The sequence below is a fragment of the Delphinapterus leucas genome, chromosome 16 (assembly GCF_059928025.1).
Source record: "Delphinapterus leucas isolate spDelLeu-1000000601 "Yukka" chromosome 16, BTC_Dleu_Yukka2, whole genome shotgun sequence".
In the NCBI taxonomy this organism is placed as follows: domain Eukaryota; kingdom Metazoa; phylum Chordata; class Mammalia; order Artiodactyla; family Monodontidae; genus Delphinapterus; species Delphinapterus leucas.
The window spans coordinates 64,791,033-64,814,930 of record NC_143144.1 but is presented as its reverse complement, the minus strand read 5'-3'; the positions used below and the strand labels follow the sequence as shown (position 1 = coordinate 64,814,930).

The 23,898-nt window shown below is 40.5% G+C and overlaps 1 pseudogene; it reads right to left on the bottom strand.

Moving 5' to 3' along the window:
• Nucleotides 1-5,365: 5,365 nt before the first annotated feature.
• LOC111172616 (WASH complex subunit 3 pseudogene) lies at nt 5,366-22,264 on the bottom strand (annotated as a pseudogene).
• Nucleotides 22,265-23,898: the final 1,634 nt, after the last annotated feature.

The following is a 23,898-nucleotide window of genomic DNA, read 5'->3' as shown; positions in this document are numbered from 1 at the left end:
CTAGGGATTTCAGACAGAGGGGATTTAATTCAGGCAATTTGTTGCTTGAGTAACTGAAGAGCCAAGATGCCAAATAGGGGAAGGTGAAGTGACTCCAAGATGAGCATCAAGAGGAAGGCTCTATCTTCCCTGGGCTGGAAGGACAAAGGGATCCCTAGAGCCCAGGACCCAGGACCACCAGATGGAAGCTGAAGTCAGGGAGGATGTGTCTGGCAGAAGCTGGAGCCACAGAGGAGACATGGCCATTGCCAGCAGCGCTGCCCAAGCAGAGAAGAGGGGGAAGGGGAGCTTGCTCCAGGCCTCCCATCTCCAGCCAATGTTTCCCAGCCCAAGCCAGTGGGCAGTGGAGCCTGGGAGATGTAGTTTTCTGAATTACTAAGTAGAACAAGGAGGAGTGGGAAGTGGACTTGAGAACACAGATGGGTGACTGGCACAGCACCTCTCTCAAGTTCTGCCCGCGTCAAGTCCAACAAATCTCCTTCAACCCAAAGGTACTTATTAAATAGTTGGCGTTCCTTTCTTGGTGCCATTCTTTCACGTATCCCCCTTTAAACAACGCGTATTTAAAATGTGGCACTAAATGTAAAATAGATAGCTAGTGGGAAGCAGCCACATAGCACAGGGAGATCAGCTCGGTGCTTTGTGACCACCCAGAGGGGTGGGATAGGGAGGGTGGGAGGGAGGGAGACGCAAGAGGGAGGAGATATGGGGACATATGTATATGTATAGCTGATTCACTTTGTTATAAAGCAGAAACTAACACACCATTGTAAAGCAATTATACTCCAATAAAGATGTTAAAAAATAAATAAAATGTGGCATTATGTTTACGTATGTCCTTTTACACCTTTCTCACCAAATTCTATGCTCTTCTATTTTTCATTTCACTCCTTCAGCCTCCAGCTGACAGCACTGGACATCACCATTAGGAGGCACTAGATAAATGTTTGCTGAAACTCAGCCCTTTTCAGTTTAGTGTGATTTTCAGTTTAGTGTGGTGAGCAAGTCCACTTCATTTAGCAAAGACCTCTGAGGTGGCCTCTTGGTCCGACTCCCCTTACCTAGCTAGCACCTCTAATTACATGTTCAGTTGGTCATTTGTCAAGAATCAGCATGTCCTTGCCCTTCCTCTCTGTTGCCACTCAAGCTGCTGTATTCAGGGAGCTATTCTTAGATATTAATTTAAGTGAAATAATTGCAGTTTAGAAAAAAAACTGGCTAGCAAGTAGCATGAAAAACAAAGGCCTAAGTTTGGTTTCTGAATCATGATGTAATTTGTTTTCCTATTTCTTAGAGGTTAAGAGTATTTTGAAAATACATGTTAGGCTCACACTTTCAGAATGGGGGAATCCCAAATTAATTCCAGATGGACATATATAAAGAAATAACTGTTATAGTTTCCATGTTAAATACATGAGAAGGGATCTTTGGTTTATAAAATACAAATAATTATTAATCCATATGTGGTACAAACATTTTAGGTGATGATAATACCACTCTGAACAAGGCTGATATCTGCCTTCATGGGCATATATTCTAAAATAGGGACAAATAATAAAATTTAAGGTAACATATACAATGGTATCCTACTTATAATTTTAGGATATTTATAGGTAAGAAAAAAAAAAAAAGACGTAACAGGGAGCAGAGTAACTGGGGATGGGAGAGGGGAGAGTTGGTCCCTGGCTTCTCTGAGATCTGAAAATGTTACCGAACCAAACGTGGGTCCACTTGCCCGCGTGCAGTAAAGCTAATCTACTGACACCAGCTTGTGAAGGAAAGTGCAGTGTTTATTGCAGGGCTCTAAGCGAGGAGTCCAGGCAGCTAGTGCCTAAAAGGCCTGAACTCCCTGAAGGCTTTCAGGGAAATGTTTTTAAAAACAGGGTGGGGGGGCGGTTGTGGGGTATGTGATCAGCTCGTGGACATTCTTCTGATTGGTTGGTGGTGAGGTAATCGGGAGTCAACATCATCAACTTTCTGGTTGATGGGTCTGGGGTCTACGTGCTTGTGGGCAGCATGCAGTTAAATTCCTCCACCTGGTGGAGGTTTCCTTATCTGCAAAACAGCTCAAAGGACGTGGCTCAGAATGTCTATAGCCCTTGAGAAGGCACTAAAAGTCCTTGACTTTGTTTAATGGCTGAACTGATACTATTTTGTCTCGCTTCACAGTTTCCCTTTCTTTCTGCATTTTCTCACGTCTCTGATTAAACTTATTCTTTGACTAAAGTTTTTCTACACGCAAAAGGCAAGTAGAAGACATGGGAGGAGGGGGTCTATTCTGGGAAAGCCCCATAGGGTCCTGCTGGGTTGCAAAAGCTGAAAAGGAACCAGCCATTCAGAGACATATACACTGTTCAGTGGTTAAGACATACACAAATAAAATACTTATCTTGAAGAGGACCTGACATTTGCTTGTGAAAGTGAGCCCTGACTACTTACAGCTTGTGGTTATTTTAAAGGGGTAGAAGGAGTGATCTGAAATCTGGCAGAAGGTTGTGCTACTAAATGGATGGTGTGGCTCTTAACACAGAGGCAAATGGAGATCACCGGTGGATGTTCGCGTGGTGTGTGTGTGTGTGCGCGCGCGCGAGCGTGTGTGTGCGTGTTCTGTGTATTTTTACACAGCTGAATTCATTTGGGTATAGTTTTCTGTGTTCACCTAATGTTTCTCATTGGCAAAATCACACATAAGCAAACACAAAATTTGCATTATCCTGAAATCTTTTCCTAATATATCAATCACATTAGAAAAAATATTTACATCTTCAAAAAAAGTTTTATAGTAGAACTGACAGTAATTCAAATGTTAGTTTAAAAGTAGTTTGAGGGCTTCCCTGGTGGCGCAGTGGTTGAGAGTCCGCCTGCTGATGCAGGGGACACGGGTTCGTGCCCCGGTACGGGAAGATCCCACGTGCCGCGGAGCGGCTGGGCGCGTGAGCCCAAGTAGTTTGGATGTACTGGTAGAAGAAAGAAGTCTCACTTGATAGCAGAGATAAAAGATAAGAAAATAGTACCAATCCTCCCCTTCCTCACCATCATCATTAGCCTGAGGACTTCTGCTGTGGAGACTGGCAGCCGCCTCACTCTACAAACCTTAGAGCATCATTCAATTTCCACCAACCACAACAAATGACATTTAGAAATACGACTTTGGCCCAAAGAATGTTCAACTGTGGCCAAAACTCTTTGTTAAAGAAGATGACAGTATGAAAAGGTATGAAAGGTATTTATAAGGTATTCCATGAAAAGTGAACCAGTAAAGAAAGCTTTAAAATATTTAAAATAAGCTTAAGTTATCTAGATAATGAAGCCACTCTATGAACAATACTAAGATATTTCAATAGATGCATGTATATTGATAAAAGCTTCTTGCCAATGTAAACATTGAAAAGAATTCAGTAAACAGTATTTATAAATTTATTAATAAATCATAATATATCTATATTTATCTATATGATAAAGTAGAATGCTTCCAGTAAAACTATTTTTCTAAGGAATATTTAATGGCCTGAGAAAAGTCTCATGTGATGCCAAGAGAAAGCAGAATTTAAGACTTCACATAGTATGAAAATAATTCGTACAGAAAATAAATAGGGACAGACTGAGAGATTAAAATATAGTAACACTGGTTACTTCTAGCTTGTAAAATGTCAGGTTTTTTAAAATTCTCATATCTTTGGATATTTTCTATTTTTTTTCTAAAATGAACATATATGGTCAGAAAAAAATGCTATTTTAAATAGAACAAGAAATATGTTATGGAGTAAATCTAAAATATATTTGTTTATTATGCTAATTATATAATTATGAATAGTTCCATGTTTAATATATGTAAAGTTCATAGAAAAGTTCAAAATTGTTGATGGTATATACTTAAATATCTTTAGTAAATTAAAGATAGCTTCTCTAGAGCAAGACAATTTTCATCTCATTTTTATCAATTTATATTTATATTGAGATGAAAACATTTTGCTATTATGGTACCTGCAATTTAATTCACAAAATTTCAAATGTTTAAAATTTTTAAACTGTATAACTTTGCTAACTGTGTTTATATGTATTGTACAAGTATATACACACACACATGAACATGATTAATAAAATTTTACAGTATAAATATAAATATGTACATTATTCAGATGTGTGCACATAGGTAACTATTGAAAAAAATTTTTTTTTAATATGGCAGAGAAACAATCAGAACGTTATTTGGTCTACCTACTATAGCATTCCCAATTGCTAGATGTATTTTCAAATGTCTTGTAAGTATTGTTTCTTCTTTTTAGCCTCTTAATTGTATGCAACATGTTACAAGGGAGCTCGAGCTGTGGGATAAGAGGATGGGAAGCATTTGATACAAGTAGGGGACAGTGAGCTACAAAAGGAGAGGAGACACAGGTGGTGATGGATGGTACATTTGCTGTGTTATAAGGAATAAATAATTTAGAACATGTAAATACCTCAAGGTAGTACGTTCATTTAAATCATGCAGAAACCTTGGTCTGGGAAGGTTAAGTCCCATGTCCAAGGTCACATAGCCAGTAGGGTAGTCAAGTCAGAATTTCAACCCAGGACTCCTAATGGATATGACCACTCCTCTTTCCACTCTACCACCCTCCCCTCCAGCCCTCCTCCAGGTAAGCCACAAATAGGAGATGGTTTAAAACAGAAAAATTGCACGTTCCTGCAGTTCCCTACTGCAAATATAGCTGTGGGAAAGAGTTTACACAAGGAAAAGAGTTATCATTCTTTTGAAAGCACACAACAAATCCTGCCTCAGCCCTTACTACTGAGTTACACAAATAGTGTAACCTACTATTTTCACCCTACTTGATGTGGTACATGGGGAAGTTAGGCCACCTCAGCCCTCCCAGAGGAAAGAACTGATATTTGCTACTAACTTTGTTAAACAAGTGGATATAGAGGAAGTGTTTTCCAAATACCAGCACGGAGTAATCTGAAACCCAGCAGCTCATACAGCACTCAGAGGGCTGCATGTAAACTGTAGATACAGACATGGCTCAGTCCATTGGAGATTAGCTTCATTACTGATTCTCATGCCTCTGAATGAAGTTTCTTCCCAGTGCCCTCATTGCAGGGCAAGATCTTCCATCCTCACTTTGGCCCATGGTGTGAAAAGTAATAACACAGAATGAAGCCTTGTGGTTCTGTTATATACAAGCACACTTGACCAAGCATGTTTTTGTTTTTGTTTTTAACTGATGAGAGTCCACAGTATTATTGCAAATAGGAAAATACTGCTTGGTTTGGGATGTCCTGCTCAGTCATGATGCATCATGAGACTTAAGTGGGAAGGAAGAAGAAAGCAAGCCTGGAAGGGACTGGTGAGGCAGGACTGACCCAGGTGAGTGGCTGCTTCTTGAATTTAATGTAGTATCTAAAGAGGCATAAAAAATCTAGATTGTGTTTGGCCCAATCCCATAGGTAAAACGTGTAACCTAAAGATTCCAATCAGTGATTATATCAGAAGTCAGTCTTTTTATTGTTTTTAATTATAAATGCTTTATTTATTTATTTTTTCACAGAGGAAGCTTGGTGGTGGATATGTAGCCATTTGATGCTTTTATGACTAAGAGTTAAAGTTCAGGCTCTCTTTCTTATAGAATGTAAATGTGCACCAACACATGTATATGTAATTGTTATCAAAATTAAGCTTAGTCACTAAAAGAAGATTCGCTGTCTGAACTTTCTTCTGTATTTTTTTCACCTTCTACATCAGGCACTGGGGCATCTGGCCTCTCAGGAAGATCTGGGTCTAGTCCTTCCGATATCATTTTGTTTCTTATTGCCATCACTGGAACACCCACTTGAACCATTCTGAGATATCTGGTGTATCTTATGTCCTTGGCTACAGTTGAGCTATTTTCTGGTGTTACTTCACTTTCCCGTGGTCCAGAGTCTTGTAAACTGTTCTGTGATTGCTCTGAAGTGGTTTCAGAACGTGTTTCATTTGTGATCCTAGTGACACGTATAGGAGATACTTCAAATATGACATCGTCTAGCCCAGGGATAGATGACAACTTTGCATCTAAAATATTGAGAGTTGTTTCAATTTGCTGGATACGAAGAGAAAGGTCTGCCAGTTTCTCCTCACAAACTGTAGAAAGGGGGTTGAGTAACTGTACAGTGTACACCAATAATTGGTTTAGAAATGCCACCGTTCTTTTCTGTTGAATAGCTGGCCCCTTAGTCAGGTCTATGTCTGACCCCGTGAGAGGAAGCCCATCCTCATCCGTCTCCTCAGCGGGCGGGGGACCCAAGGCTAACCCACAAACCTCTCCCCAACCGGGCCCTCCCAACCCGGTAATAGCATCCTAGTGCTTTTTTTTTTTTTTTTTTTAACATCTTTATTGGAGTATAATTGCTTTACAATGGTGTGTTAGTTTCTGCTTTATAACAAAGTGAATCAGTTATACATATACATATGTTCCCAAATCTCTTCCCTCTTGCGTCTCCCTCTCTCTCACCCTCCCTATCCCACCCCTCTAGGTGGTCAAAAACCACCGAGCTGATCTCCCTGTGCTATGCGGCTGCTTCTCACTACCTATCTGTTTTACGTTTGGTAGTGTATATATGTCCATGCCACTCTCTCACTTTGTCCCAGCTTACCCTTCCCTCTCCGCATATCCTCAAGTCCATTCTCTAGTAGGTCTGCGTCTTTATTCCCGTCTTACCCATAGATTTTTCATGATCTTTGTTTTTTTTTTCTTAGATTCCATATATATGTGTTGGCATACGGTATTTGTTTTTCTCTTTCTGACTTACTTCACTCTGTGTGACAGACTCTAGGTCCATCCACCTCAGTACAAATATCTCAATTTTGTTTCTTTTTATGGCTGAGTAATATTCCATTGTATATATGTGCCATATCTTCTTTATCCATTCATCCGATGATGGACACTTAGGTTGCTTCCATGTCCTGGCTATTGTAAATAGAGCTGCAATGAACATTTTGGTACATGACTCTTTTTGAATTATGGTTTTCTCAGGGTATATGCCCAGTAGTGGGATTGCTGGGTCGTATGGTAGTTCTATTTGTAGTTTTTTAAGGAACCTCCATACTGTTCTCCATAGTGGCTGTATCAATTTACATTCCCACCAACAGTGCAAGAGGGTTCCCTTTTCTCCACACCCTCTCCAGCATTTATTGTTTCAAGATTTTTTGATGATGGCCATTCTGACTGGTGTGAGATGATATCTCATTGTAGTTTGGGTTTGCATTTCTCTAATGATTAATGATGTTGAGCATTCTTTCATGTGTTTGTTGGCCATCAGTATATCTTCTTTGGAGGAATGTCTATTTAGGTCTTCTGCCCATTTTTGGATTAGGTTGTTTGTTTTTTTGTTATTGAGCTGCATGAGCTGCTTGTAAATCTTGGAGCTTAATCCTTTGTCTGTTGCTTCATTTGCAAATATTTTCTCCCATTCTGAGGGTTGTCTTTTGGTCTTGTTTATGGTTTCCTTTGTTGTGCAAAAGCTCTTACGTTTCATTAGGTCCTATTTGTTTATTTTTGTTTTTATTTCCCTTTCTCTGGGAGATGGGTCAAAAATCTTGCTGTGATTTATGTCATAGAGTGTTCTGCCTATGTTTTCCTCTAAGAGTTTGATAGTGTCTGGCCTTACATTTAGGTCTTTAATCCATTTTGAGTTTATTTTTGCGTAGGGAGGGTTATAACTTCATACTTTTACATGTACCTGTCCAGTTTCCCAGAACCACTTATTGAAGAGGCTGTCTTTTCTCCAATGTATATTCTTGCCTCCTTTATCAAAGATAAGGTGACCATATATGCGTGGGATTATCTCTGGGCTTTCTATCCTGTTCCGTTGATCTATATTTCTGTTTTTGTGCCAGTATCATATTGTCTTGATTACTGTACCTTTGTAGTATAGTCTGAAGTCAGAGAGTCTGATTCCTCCAGCTCCATTTTTCATTCTCAAGATTGCTTTGTCTGTTCGGGGTCTTTTGTGTTTCCATACAAATTGTGAAATTTTTTGTTCTAGTTCTGTGAAATATGGCAGTGGTAGTGTGATAGGGATTGCATTGAATCTGTAGATTGCTTTGGATAGGAGAGTCATTTTCACAATCTTGATTCTTCCAATCCAAGAACATGGTATATATCTCCATCTATTTGTATCATCTTTAATTTGTTTCATCAGTGTCTTATAATTTTCTGCATACAGGTCTTTTGTCTCCTTAGGTAGGTTTATTCCTAGATATTTTATTCTTTTTGTTGCAGTGGTAAATGGGAGTGTTTGCTTAATTTCATTTTCAGATTTTTCATCATTAGTGTATAGGAATGCCAGGGATTGCTGTGCATTAATTTTGTATCCTGCTACTTTACCAAATTCATTGATTAGCTCTAGTAGTTTTCTGGTAGCATCTTTAGGATTCTCTATGTATAGTATCATGTCATCTGTAAACAGTGGCAGCTTTACTTCTTTTCTGATTTGGATTCCTTTTATTTCTTTTTCTTTTCTGATTGCTGTGGCTAAAACTTCCAAAACTATGTTTAATAGTGGTTAGAGAGGGCAACCTTGTCTTGTTCCTGATCTTAGTGGAAATGGTTTCAGTTTTTCACCATTGAGGATGATGTTGGCTGTGGGTTTGTCATATATGGCCTTTATTATGTTGAGGAAAGTTCCCTCTATGCCTACTTTCTGCAGGGTTTTTATCATAAATGGGTGTTGAATTTTGTCGAAAGCTTTCTCTGCATCTACTGAGATGATCATATGGTTTTTCTCCTTCAGTTTGTTAATATAGTGTATCACGTTGATTGATTTGCGTATATCGAAGAATCCTTGCATTCTTGGGATAAACCCCACTTGATCATGGTGTATGATCCTTGTAATGTGCTGTTGGATTCTGTTTCCTAGTATTTTGTTGAGGATTTTTGCATCTGTGTTCATCAGTGATATTGGCCTGTCGTTTTCTTTCTTTGTGACATCTTTGTCTGCTTTTGGCATCAGGGTGATGGTGGCCTCGTAGAATGAGTTTGGAAGTGTTCCTCCCTCTGCTATATTTTGGAAGAGTTTGAGAAGGATAGGTTTTAGCTCTTCTCTAAATGTTTGATAGAATTCACCTGTGAAACCATCTGGTCCTGGGCTTTTGTTTGTTGGAAGATTTTTAATCACAGTTTCAACTTCAGTGCTTGTGATTGGTCTGTTCATATTTTCTATTTCTTCCTGGTTCAGTCTCGGCAGGTTGTGCATTTCTAAGAATTTGTCCCTTTCTTCCAGGTTGTCCATTTTATTGGCATAGCGTTGCTTGTAGTAATCTCTCATGATCCTTTGTATTTCTGCAGTGTCAGTTGTTACTTCTCCTTTTTCAATTCTAATTCTATTGATTTGAGTCTTCTCCCTTTTTTTCTTGATGAGTCTGGCTAATGGTTTATCGATTTTGTTTATCTTCTCAAAGAACCAGCTTTTAGTTTTATTGATCTTTGCTATTGTTTCCTTCATTTCTTTTTCATTTATTTCTGCTCTGATCTTTATGATGTATTTCCTTCTGCTAACTTAGGGGTTTTTTTTGTTCTTCTTTCTCTAATTGCTTTAGGTGCAAGGTTAGGTTGTTTATTTGAGATGTTTCCTGTTTCTTAAGGTAGGATTGTATTGCTGTAAGTTTCCCTGTTAGAACTGCTTTTGCTGCATCCCATAGGTTTTGGGTCGTCGTGTCTCCATTGTCATCGTTTCTCGGTATTTTTTGATTTCATCTTTGATTTCTTCAGTGATCACTTCGTTATTAAGTAGTGTATGGTTTAGCCTCCATGTGTTTGTATTTTTTACAGATCTTTTACTGTAATTGATATCTAGTCTCATAGTGTTGTGGTCGGAAAAGATACTTGATACGATTTCAATTTTTTTAAATTTACCAAGGCCTGATTTGTGACCCAAGATATGATCTATCCTGGAGAATGTTCCATGAACACTTGAGGAAAAATGTGTATTTTGTTGTTTTTGGATGAAATGTCCTATAAATGTCAATTAAGTCCATCTTGCTTAATGTAACATTTAAAGCTTGTGTTTCCTTATTTATTTTCATTATGGATGATCTGTCCATTGGTGAAAGTGGGGTGTTAAAGTCCCCTACTATGATTGTGTTACTGTTGATTTCCCCTTTTATGGCTGTTAGTATTTGCCTTATGTATTGAGGTGCTTCTATGTTGCGTGCATAAATATTTACAATTGTTATATCTTCTTCTTGGATCGATCCCTTGATCATTATGTAGTGTCCTTTTTGTCTCTTCTAATAGTCTTTATTTTAAAGTCTACTTTGCCTGATATGAGAATTGCTATTCCAGCTTTCTTTTGATTTCCATTTGCATGGAATATCTTTTTCCAACCCCTCACTTTCACTCTGTATGTGTCCCAAGGTCTGAAGTGGGTCTCTTGTAGACAGCATATATATGGGTCTTGTTTTTGTATCCATTCAGCCAGTCTGTGTCTTTTGGTAGGAGCATTTAATCCATTTACATTTAAGGTAATTATAGATATGTATGTTCCTATTCCCATTTTGTTAATTGTTTTGGGTTTGTTATTGTAGTTCTTTTCCTTCTTTTGTGTTTCTTGCCTAGAGAAGTTCCTTTACCAGTTGTTGTAAAGCTGGTTTGGTGGTGCTGAACTCTCTCAGCTTTTGCTTGTCTATAAACATTTTAATTTCTCCGTCAAATCTGAATGAGATCCTTGCTGGGTAGAGTAATCTTGGTTGTAGGTTTTTCTCCTTCATCACTTTAAATATGTCCTGCCACTCCCTTCTGGCTTGCAGAGTTTATGCTGAAAGATCAGCTGTTAACCTTATGGGGATTCCCTTGTGTGTTATTTGTTGTATTTCCCTTGCTGCTTTTAATATGTTTTCTTTGTATTTAATTTTTGATAGTTTGATTAATATGTGTCTTGCCGTGTTTCTCCTTGGATTTACCCTGTATGGGACTCTCTGTGCTTCCTGGACTTGATTAACTATTTCCTTTACCATATTAGGGAAGTTTTCAACTATAATCTCTTCAAATATTTTCTCACTCCCTTTCTTTTTCTCTTCTTCTTCTGGGACCCCTATAATTCGAATGTTGGTGCATTTAATGTTCTCACAGAGGTCTCTGAGACTGTCCTCAGTTCTTTTCATTCTTTTTCCTTTATTCTGCTCTGCAGTAGTTATTTCCACTATTTTATCTTCCACGTCACTTATCCATTCTTCTGCCTCAGTTATTCTGCTATTGATCCCTTGTAGAGTATTTTTAATTTAATTTATTGTGTTGTTCATCGTTTCTTGTTTCCTCTTTAGTTCTTCTAGGTCCTTGTTAAATGTTTCTTGCATTTTGTCTATTCTATTTTCAAGATTTTGGATCATCTTTGCTATCATTATTCTGAATTCTTTTTCAGGTAGACTGCCTCTTTCCTCTTCATTTGTTAGGTCTGGTGGGTTTTTACCTTGCTCCTTCATCTGCTGTGTTTTTCTGCCTTCTCATTTTGCTTATCTTACTGTGTTTGGGGTCTCCTTTTTGCAGGCTGCAGGTTCGTAGTTCCCGTTGTTTTTGGTGTCTGTCCCCAGTGGCTAAGGTTGGTTCAGTGGGTTCTGTAGGCTTCCTGGTGGAGGGGACTAGTGCCTGTGTTCTGGTGGATGAGGCTGTATCTTGTCTTTCTGGTGGGCAGGTCCACGTCTGGTTCTGTGTTTCGGGGTGTCTGTGGCCTTATTATGATTTTAGGCAGCCTCTCTGCTAATGGATGGTGTTGTGTTCCTGTCTTGCTAGTTGTTTGGCATAGGGTGTCCAGCACTGTAACTTGCTGGTCATTGAGTGAAGCTGGGTCTTGGTGTTGAGATGGAGATCTCTGGGAGATTTTTGCCATTTGATATTACGTGGAGCTGGGAGGTCTCATGTGGACCAGTGTCCTGAACTTAGCTCTCCCACCTCAGAGGTACAGCATTGACTCCTGGCTGGAGCACCAAGAGCCTTTCATCCACACGGCTCAGAATAAAAGGGAGAAAAAATAGAAAGAACGAAAGAGAATAAAATAAAATAAAGTAAGATAAAGTAAAGTTATTCAAATAAAAGATAAATAATTATTAAGAAAAAAAATTTTTTTAAGTAAAAAAAAAAAAATACGGACGGACAGAACCCTAGGACAAATGGTGAAAGCAAAGCTATACAGACAAAATCTCACACAGAAGCATACACATACACACTCACAAAAACAGGAAAACGGGAAAAAATAATCTATCTTGCTCCCAAAGTCCACCTCCTCAGTTTGGGATGATTCGTTGTCTATTCATGTATTCCACAGATACAGGGTACATCAAGTTGATTGTGGAGATTTAATCCGCTGCTCCTGAGGCTGCTGAGAGAAATTTCCTTTTTTCTTCTTTGTTCGCACAGCTCCAGGGATTCAGCTTTGGATTTCGCCCTGCCTCTGTGTGTAGGTCGCCTGAGGGAGCCTGTTCTTCGCTCAGACAGGACGGGGTTAAAGGAGCCGCTGCTTCGGGGGCTCTGGCTCACTCACGCGGGGGGGGGGGGGGGGAGGGAGGGGCACGGATGCGGGGTGAGCCTGCGTCGAGAGGCGGCGTGACGTTGCACCAGCCTGAGGCACGCTGTGCGTTCCCCCCGGGGAAGTCGTCCCTGGATCCCGGGACCCTGGCAGTGGTGGGCTGCACAGGCTCCCTGGAAGAGGGGTGTGGATAGGGACCTGTACTCGCACACAGGCTTCTCGGTGGCTGAAGCAGCAGCCTTAGCATCCCATGCCCGTCTCTGGGGTCCGCGCTTTTTGCCGCGGCTCGCGCCCGTCTCTGGAGCTCCTTTAAGCAGCGCTCTTAATCCCCTGTCCTCGCGCACCAGGAAACAAAGAGGCAAGAAAAAGTCTCTTGCCTCTTCGGCAGGTCCAGACTCTTCCCCGGACTCCCTCCCGGCCAGCCGTGGCGCACTAGCCCCTTCAGGCTGTGTTCACGCCGCCAGTCATCTCCCTGCTCTCTGACCGAAGCCGAGGCCTCAGCTCCCAGCCCCCGCCCGCCCCGGTGGTGAGCAGACAAGCCTCTCGGGCCGGTGAGTGTTGGTCGGCCCCGATCCTCTGTGCGGGAATCTCTCCGCTTTGCCCTCCGCACCCCTGTTGCTGTGCTCTCCTCCGTGGCCCCGAAGCTTCCCCCCTCCGCCACCCGCAGTCTCCGCCCGCGAAGGGGCTTCCTAGTGTGTGGAAACGTTTCCTCCAGTGCAGCTCCCTGGTGTACAGGTGCAGGTCTCGTCCCTATTCTTTTGTCTCTGTTTTTTCTTTTTTCTTTTGCCCTACCCAGGTACGTGGGGAGTTTCTTGCGTTTTGGAAGGTCCGAGGTCTTCTGCCAATGTTCAGTGGGTGCTCTACAGGAGCAGTTCCATGTGTAGATGTATTTCTGATGTATCTGTGGGGAGGAAGATGATCTCCGCATCTTACTCTTCCGCCATCTTCCTCAAGTCCCCCAGAAGTCAGTCTTGTGTCCATAATCCAGGCAGCCCCTGGATGTCCTCAGTCATCAGTATCAGTTTCTTATGAATAAGACTCTCCTGAGGCTCCTGGGGTTGGGAGGTCAGTAAGGGCTGACCCTGCAGGACAGGGATGGCAGAAACAAATCAGGGCATCTGGCTTCAGTTTAAGTGGGATTGTTAGCAGGACAGAGTAGGGGTCTGGAGTCCATGCAAAAAACTGAAGAAAAGGCCAAACACCTAGGTCTGAGCCATATGATGGAGAGAAGAGAATAACTGGGACTTGGTACAATACTCCCAAGCACATTGGACCCACAATTAAAAGCACCCCAACTTCTCCCAGACTGAGGAAGTGAGCTGGTGACTCCTAATATAGTCTTCAATCCTGGAAGCACTGGTTCTAGGACAATGTGGGTTCCACTTCCCATTCCTCTGGGAATGGATTATCTGATCATCTCAGAGCTTCTTGGACAGTCTCTTAGAAAGTGACAGGAAGAAAGAGCCAATTGAGAGTAACTGCCCATTAGTTATCAGACTCAAATAGATTTTGTCTGCACTTTCTTTCACCCCACTTTCTCCACACTATTTCTGTTCCTTTGGCATCAGCACTGATACAGGTCCCAGCTCTGTATAGTTTTAGGAGACAACAAATAAAGCCAGTGTACGTATAACCAACTCACCTTGACCTCTTTTGCAGGGAAAACTTTTCAGTGAACAAGCAGGTTTGTGTGCTCTGTATATATGCAGACGCACTCTTTTTGGTATAATGTGTGGTAGGCAGTTTCTGGGAAAAACAAAAGCAATGCCAGATGGTTTATTAGGTATATTATAGTGGTCCACTCTGCATGATTTTATAGGCATTACAAATGGGACTGCCATCCATCCTCTCGAGGGAAGCAGAGGCAGAAAGTATCTCAGCCTGAGTCCAAATTTTCTGTGCTCAGGGGATGTCTCTATTAAGAATCAAATCTGCCAAAATTGCTTTCCTAGAATTATAGACTCAGAATTTTAAAGCTGGGGGTGTGTGGGGGGGAATAAGAAATCATTCTGAGTATTTCTTAAGCGCTGATTAGGTACTGGGCCTCATGCTAGAGTGTTGACTTAGCCAGTCACCTCCTTTGACTGAGGTATTTTCTCATGGACACCTAGCAAGTTAGAGCAGAGCAAAGACTTCTGCATCCAGATTAAATCCTCTTTTCTGTACCACATTGTTAGCCTCTGTTCTTTTATCTGTGATAACTTCCCTCATCCCCACCCTTGAAGAACACAGACAAGACCCTTGAAATGAATAAAAAAGGATGTAGGAGAAGTGAGAAAAATGACTGCCAAAAACCCAGGATTTGAGGGTGTAGAATGGCCCTCAATCCATGAAAAAGCATGTGTTTAGTCATTTACTCAGTCATTTATTCAACAAACACAATCTGAATAGCTACTAAGTCACAGGACAGTCTGTGAGGTGGGTAACTTTGAAGAAGCAGTCTAGTCATCAAGTAGTAATTAAAAAAAAATAAAGAAATTCTAGCCTTTATTTTCATTTTCCAAAGAATATTATTGGGCATGTGAATCGTAACCCTAGCAACCCTTTTTACATGTCCCAATTTTCCTTACAGCCACTAGCAACTCTTTTTCTTTCTTCTCCATTCCTGCAGGTACCCAACACCCAGGGGTCTTTATTATGAAAATCAATTTAGATTGAAGCTTAAATCCAATCTCTGACCACATCTCCATCCCTTCACTTGATTATGCATTCCACAATATCTCGTTTAAAAGACAGTTTAGAGAAAGGGAGAACACTTACACTTGAATAAATCTTGTCTGAGAATTATGTGTATTAGTAAGTCACCTAAGAATTTATAGGAGGAAGTAGATTCAATCTAATTCTGCAATAAGTTAAACATGAGAAACAAGAGATAAGGAGAAGTTAAACATTAATATGAAATTTAGGGCCTGAATGCTATTTGAAAAAGAGGGTCTTGGCAAAGATAATGATTTCTGATTTAGATACCTTGCATACAAGAGACAATAAAGACCCACTGAAGGCAGTGGTGAGGGGTACCAGCAGATGGTATAAGGAAATTGAAACATTATAAGAAGTAGACAAGAATATAAAATCCCAGACATCCAGTTCTCTTTAGTGCAGGAAAAAAAAAAAAAAGCTTCATCCATCACTAGGTCTGGAAGGTGTTTCTATGAACAAAAAGGTATGGTAGTAATGGTCATCCTATGTCAGAAGATGCGTTTGAGTTATGTTCAGTCTCTTTTTTGAGGGAAGGGGGTGGCAAATGTAGTTTATTTTAGAAAAATTCATTGATAACTATTTTAAAAGAATTTGGCATTTAAAGAGGTATGGTTCTCTTACTTTAAAATGAAAATAAGAGAACCTCTCTTATGTGTATTCCTAATGCCCAATGATGCCATGTAAATAAACTAAATGGAGTGTAAACCTTCTATATTTCAATTATTCTAAAGAAACCAGCAAATCTGGAGGTTTATTTATAGATTGTCTTTTGATAATGACTGATCATCCTTAGTTTTTAAGTTCAGGTTTAACCCATTTCTCAGCAGGGTCAGCTACTTAGAAACTGCCCTAGTAATGCTGGTGAATAGGATTACTAAACTGTATTTCTGTTGGTGAACTTGGAGCCCCTAATACCAGAGCCTCAATTCACAAGTTACTAGTGGATTTTCCTGTACTTAAGATCAGTGTACTGGTATGAATGTGACTTTTGGAGTTAGATCTGGGTCAATGTCCTGGATTTTCCTCTTACTGATTGTGTGGGCATGGGCAAGTGTTAACCTTTCTTTCCCACTCCTCTATTTTCTTTACCCTTTTTCTCCCTAAATCCAGCTGCATAAAATAAAATATACAGCAACATCACATGCTTAATGTATAGCTTAAAACCATGATCTATGGAAAATACTTAGTGCAGAGCCTGATGTGTACTAAGTACTCAGTAAATGCTAGGCAGGAATTCTAGCAGCAGTTAGGAATAATAGCACAGTGCAATGGTACAAATGTTCCTGTATCTGGTTATTTGAGGTAGCAGCTGATAGCATGGCTTAATTGCAGTATCATCACGTATTAGTTAAGGTTCCAGAGAAACAGAACAAATAGGATAGATTCATAGATTTATTTTAAATAACTCGTGGTAATGGCAGCTGGCAAGTCTGAAATCCGCAGAACAGACCAGCAGGCTGGAAATTCTCATGAGTAGATGTTACAATCTTGATTCATAAGGCAATCTGGAGGCAGAATTCCTTCCTCCACTGGGAAGCTCAGTCTCTTTTCTAAATGCTTTCAATTTATCAGATGAAGAGCACCCACGTTATGGCATTATAATCTGCTGTACTCACAGTCTACCGATTTAAATATTCGTCACATCTAAAAAATATTTTCACAGAGACTTTGAGACTGTGTTTGGCCAAACAACTGGGCACTATAGCCAAACGGACAGTCATTAATTACCACTTGGCATCAGTGTAACTCCCCAGAATATGCGCTAGTCTGACAGTTAGGTTACTGACCTGTCCCTTTGATTCTTCTTTCTCTCTTAGTGTCCTGGTCAAGTCATTTATTTCTTTGAGACTCAGATTTATCCTGTAGAAGATATTGTCCTTCCAATTTCTCATATCCCTTTCTAGATGGCCAGTGGGACGTCTCCATGTAGGAATGTTGGTAGATGGTCACTGTCTGTCTAAGAAATATATGACAAATATATGACAGTCTTGAAGAAGCAAATGCAACCTTTCTTTTTGGTTCTTCCAGATATAAAACTAGTGCAATTTGGCACCTAAGGAGGTTAGAAGTATTTACAAGTCACTACCCACTTTAAGGGCATATCAGATGGCTGACTCATGCCTGACAACTCTGTTCTCATGGGACATTTGAGCAAAAATAGGCTTTAATTCATTCTTATAAATAAATTAAGATAATTTGAATGGACAGTGTACATCAGAACTTGAGACGTCCTCATTGTGAACTCAGAGGCAGCAGGCAGGAGAAATCAAAAGTCTGCCCTTCCTACAGCAGGTGCTGATACATGAGGACTGAACTAGAGTTTGTTTGGTTTTTTTCACTAAAATTTAAAATATTGACTGTTTTTACACAAGCACATTATCCACAGGGTGAAAGCATGAAGAATAGCGCTTAAGTGTAGAGAAAAGGAAAAGACAGAGAATAAAGATGAAAAAATTGAAAGCAAGAACAAGGAAAAAGAGAAGAAAAGAGAAAGAAAAGGAGTAGAGAGAAATTTTTCTGGGCACATGATGCATGAAATCATCCTGTCATCAACTCCACAAAGGTATGGCTCCACATATGGTAAGAAACATTCAGAGGACTGGAGGGGCCACCCGCTACTGCTTCATGGACCTCCAGACAGGGTGGAGATGGCTGGGAGACCCTCTGAGAAGGAGGGGGGTGTGTGTTTGGTATTTTGCTTTCTAAGAAACCAAGATGCTGAAATGAATTTAATTATAAGGCTAAGTGGAGGAGCCATAGAATTAGAAAATGGCTAACTGAAGACAAAAGATACTCATATCTATGATCAAACTGGGAATAGAGCAATTCTCTAATATTAAGGAGATTGGAATAAATGTCATGAGCTAGCAGGAGGCAGAGGGGTAAAAATTCAGACAGGGAGCTCCAGAAAGCAGCAATCTTGCAGGGACTGGTCCCAAGCCAAAGGCAACAGAGGCTAAGAGCAGAGAAAAGAGGACAGAGTCACACCCCTGACCAAACAAAACCGTCTTTAACTGCAGAAAAACCAGGTGACCTGAAGTATATTCTAATCCTCATCTTCCTTCTGCTATACTTAAGAGAAGCATTAATGTCTGGATTTCTTTAAGGAAGAGGGTTTGAAAAGATGGTAAAGCTAAAAGTCTCTGTGCTCACCATAACAAAGCCACAACATTCCTTTCTAAGAATAGGAATGGGATAGAAAGCACAGCATATTATACAGAGAATGGATAACATTCTCAACTGGCTCAACATAAACTGTAATAGATAGTGTTCTGGGGTATAAAGCTGAAGAGATGCCTGGTGGTATATTGTACAGTGCCTTGAATACCAGACTAAAAAGACAGGACTTTATCTAGTGGAGAGTTTATTTCCAAAGCCTTTGGAAATTTTTAGCACTGACATGGCATCATCAGAACTCTCCCTTTAAAGCTGACCTTGGAGCAAGGTGAAAAATGGTATATTAGTTATCTGTTGCTGCCTAAGACATGACCCCAAAACTTACCAGTTTAAAACAATGAACATTTTAAATTTTATTTATTTAATTTTTTTTTTTTTTTTTTGTGGTACGCAGGCCTCTCACTGTTGTGGCCTCTCCCACCACGGAGCACAGGTTCCAGACGTGCAGGCCCAGCGGCCATGGCTCACAGGCCTAGCTGCTCCGCGGCATGTGGGATCTTTCCGGACCGGGGCACGAACCCATGTCCCCTGCATCAACAGGCAGACTCTCAACCACTGCTCCACCAGGGAAGCCCTAAACATTTTTTATCTCACAGTTTCCAAGGGGCAAGTATCCAGGAGTAAGTTAGCGAGATGATTCTGACTCAGGGTTCCGTAGCGGGTGGCGGTCAATCCGTTGACCAGGACTGTAATCACAGGAGTGGGTTGGAGGACCGACAAAGATAGCTCGGTCTCATGGCACTCACAGAAATCCTTAGATTCTCAGCACATATTCGTCTCTACAGGGCTGCCTGACATCCTCATGGCATCGCAGCTGGCTTCCCCTGGAGTGAATGATCCAAAGGCAAGGGAGAGAGGAGGAAGCCTGGTGCTTTTAATGACTTAGCTTCTGAAGGCTCACACTGTCACTTCTGCTCTATTCTATTTATTAGAATTGGGTCAGCTAAGTCCAGCCTACACTCAAGGGGAGGGTAATTAGTCTCCACTTCTTGAAGGGAGAGATGGCAAAGAACTTAAGTAAAACCAACCTAGATTAGCATCTGAACGTTTTTGCGATTTTCTGCTTTTCACCTGGTACCTCCCATATCAATAGGTATTCGGGACAACAAATTAGAAGTCTAGTGCAATGGTGAAGAGGATCAAACAAGCAGATTTTAGCTAAAGCAGTGTGATGAAAAGAGGACTCTTAGGGGCAACATATGTGAGATACATTAGGAAGAAGTATTTTAGGAAGATGTGCTGTAAATTAGAAGTAAACAATAAGGAAGGAAAAACAAAGATTCTTTTAAAATTTCTTATTTATAAATTCCCTGTGATCATCAGACAGGGTAGAGAGAACTGTTCTAATGATGTCACTGGCAAACATAAGGAAGTCAGAGCAAGAGCTGAGGAAAGATGGAGAGATAATGAGTTTGCTTTTGGAAAGGATGAGTTTATGATACTATGGGGCCTACCACGTGCTAACACTAGCAGGCTGGTAAAATACTAACCTGGAACTGAACCACGAGTCTGGGAAGCAGGGGTTGGCATGGCCCTCGTCTGCACTGCACAGTACGATAAAGCAGACAGTGAATGGGTTGGCCGAGGGAGAAAGAGTGAAGAAGGCTCAGTTCCAACGCAGGAGAAATAGTGACATTGAGGGAAGGAGGGAAGAAACAGAACTGTTGAAACTGACCTAAAAGAGAGTTTGAAATCTCCTGGGACCCGTGAGATAGCAGTATTGTGGGAGGAAAGGGAAGGTGGACTCCACTGACACTGTCAAATGCTGAGAGGTCAGGAGGAATGTGGATTGTGGGAATAACTGTATTTGGAAAGGATGCCATCTGTGACCTCTAATGGTAACAAGTGGGATGGAAAGTGAAGCAAAAATCACATGATATGGTGTTGAGTAGTGAAACTTCAGTGGTGTGCTGAGAAAGGTTTAAAACCTGGCTGTCTGGGATGGGGACTGATTTGTAGCATTGCTGCATTTCGTGGTGTAAATACTTTCATCATAGCCATTTACAAACTATCAGCGATTTAACAGTTGCCCCCAACATTCCTAAAAATTTAACAATTGGTTCTCATGAGTCTGTATGCGCTGGTTGCAGGACATCACTGGAGGGACTGAAAGATGAATAGGTGTATAAGGCATTTTTTGAACATTTTTGGAAGCAGACATGGTAACTTACACTTATGCTCCACAAACGTGGGAAGGGAAGACATCCTCTCAGAAAGCTTTCAGAAATCCTCATCGTGTCCAGAGGCCAGAGGAAATCTTCTTTGGCTTCACCCTTTGTGCCACATTGTGTGAGTGTTCCATGGGCACCTGGAGTGCACAGGGCCACCTGGAGTTCACTTTCCCTTAGTCTTCTCCCTCCTTCCTCATCCTCTAGGACCTCACAGCAGCTACATTTTTCCATTACAAATCTTTAGCCTTTAACACTCACATCTTCGTGGATGAAGTACATAAAAATACAAGCAAACTTATTATTTTCTAACATCTGTCACCTCTTGTAGTAGAATTTTGGTATGTCGTGCTTAAAGCCATCTTCCACACCAAGGATAAGCCCAGTGAGGAATAAAGGGACGAAGGAAGGAGGAGAATCAGGTCCTCCCACACTTAGAATATGTAAAATGAGACTTCAGAGTAAAATACTAGCTAACCACTACCTCCGTCTGCCAGAACCCTCGTATCTCTCACTATCATTGTGATTTTGGTCAGCAGTGCCCTTGATCCTGAGCTGCCACCCCTCCAGTGAAAAAAACCAACAAAGACAATACAAAGTCTCTCTTCTAATCTGTAAGCACTTCTTCTGTGCCAGAGGATAATGTGCTTACTGGAGAGTTTTGAAGAAACTCAGTGCCAACATTTATTCACAATGTATGTTCTTCCGAGCCTAAAGTTACCAGATTTGAAAGCTGTGTGATTTTAAAGCAAATTGATCAAGACCACAAATGTTAATAAGATGCATGACTACAGTCTGTATATTAACTATGACCTTGGAGGAAATACTCTTGGGAATCCTATACCAGTGTTTTGCATTTGAGCTTAGAATTCTCATTTTTAAATGAAACTTTATTGTGATTATCAACCTGCAGAAATTTTAATTACCCTTTCAATGCTTGAAGGTTCGTAATGGAGAGGTGCCAGAAAAATCCCACTGCTAATTAAATCCAACTGAATATTTCCTTCACCTGAAGATACAGAAGTACTTCTTGTTTGTCAAATCCCTTTCAGCCAAATAACCACTTAACTAATCTCAAATTGAATATCTTGTTTAAGATCCTTTCTCTCCAGGGAGCTGCTGTTGAATATTATAAAAGCAACATCCAGGGAAATATCTCTTAGCTTCCTGACTGGAGGAAAGGGAAAAAAAACATGTTTCCTTATATCACTGAGTGGATTGAAATCTGGGAGAATGAATAAGCTGACATTTTGAAGTAAAAGCATTAGTAGAAGGTGGGAATGGCGTCTGTCACTGCAGGACAAATCCTAGTCCTGAGTTCACAAGAAAGACAAGAGGAATTGGATCTTTTCATCTTTGGATTAATGTGACTCTTCTTTCTGAGAAGGCTAAATTGTGGCTTCAATAATCATGACTCTAAATCACCAAATAGTGACCTGGAGACCCTGTAGGCCATAGGAAGGGCAGAGTGACCTTGAGGTCAGCATATCACATGAGGGAAAAGAGAATCAGATCTGGCTCTGTCACTTGCCAGCTTTGTGACTTTTAATCATTCACTTAAATGCCTTGAACTCCAGTTCAAATGACATCTGAGACATGTCTGAAATAGTGCCTGCCTTTCTACCATTTAGGCCTATTGAATCGAAATAGTATCAATAAAAGCATATTCTAAAATTAGCTCATGTTATTCCTCTGCTTGTACCATGGAACGGCTGCTGCGTCATCTAGCTTAAAACCCCATGTGCCTTCAATGGTCTGCATCTGACTTCGCGTTGCTGCTCTGGCTTCAGCTCCTGCTCCTCTCTCCTCTGCCCTTGCTGCCCCAGCCATGCTGGTCTCCCCTGTTCCTTAGAGAAATACTCTTCTAACCATAGCCCTCTGTACTCACCGGTTTCTCTTCTTGGAATGTTCTTCCCCTAGTTTTCTACAGGACTTGTCCTTTCACTTAAATCTCAGTGGAGTCTTTTGAAGTTTTGACACTTCACTACTGCTAGCCCTTGCCGTGTCTCTGGTAAACATCTGTGATGATTAATTTTATGTGTTAATTTGGAGGGTGTTTTGGGAGGAGATTAACATTGAAATTGCTGAATTCTGAATAAACAGATTACCCTCCATAATATGGGTGGGCCTCTTCCAATAAGCTGAAGGCCTGAATAGAATAAAAAGATTGATGAAAATACAACTTACTGAATGGGAGAAAATATTTGCAAATGATATGACCAATAAGGGATTAACATCCAACATATATAAAGAGCTCATGCAACTCAACATCAAGAAACACAGAACCCAATTAAAAAATGGGCAGAAGAACTGAATAGATATTTTTCCAAAGAGGACATGCAGATAGCCAATAGGCACATGAAAAGATGCTCAACATCGCTAATCATCAGGGAAATGCAAATCAAAACCACAATGAGATATCACGTCCCACCTGTCAGAATGGCTATAATCAAAAAGAATACAAATAGCAAATGTTGGTGAGGATGCAGAGAAAAAGGAACCCTCCTCCTACACTGTTGGTGGGAATGTAAATTGGTGCTGCCACTGTGGAAAACAATATGGAGATTTCTCAGAAAACTAAAAGTAGAACTACCATATAACCCACCAAGTCCACTCCTGGGTAAATATCTGAAAAAAACCCCAAAAGCACTAATTCAAAAAGATAACACATACTCCAATGTTCATAGCAGCATTATTTACAATTGCCAAGATGTGGAAACCACCTAAGTGTCCATCAACAGATGAATGGATAAAGCGTGGTATATATATATATGTATATATACATATATATATGTACATATATACATGTACATATATATATATGTAAAATGGAAAACTACTCATCCATAAAAAAGAATAAAATTTTGCCATTTGCCGCAACATGGATGGACTTGGAGGGCACTATGCTAAGTGAAAAAAGTCAGAGAAAGAATAATACCATATGATATCACTTATATGTGGAATCTAAAAAATACAACAAACTAGTGAGTAAAACAAAAAAGAAGCAGACTCACAGATATAGAGAACAGACTAGTAGTTACCGGTTTGGGGTGGGGGACAATATGCGGGGGGAAATGGGAGGTACAAACTATTGGGTATAAGATAGGCTCAAGGATGTATTATACAACACAGGGAATTTAGCCAATATTTTGTAATAACTATAAATGTAAACTAACCTTTACTTTAATAATTGTATAAACACACACACACAGACAAAAATACGATTAAGCAAGAGAGACTTCTCCAGCAGACTGCCTTTGGAGAGAAATTGCATCACCAACTTTCCTGGGTCTCCAAGCTGCCTTTGTTCAGACTGGAATTGAACCATCAGCTCTCCTTAGATCTCCAGCCAGCTGGC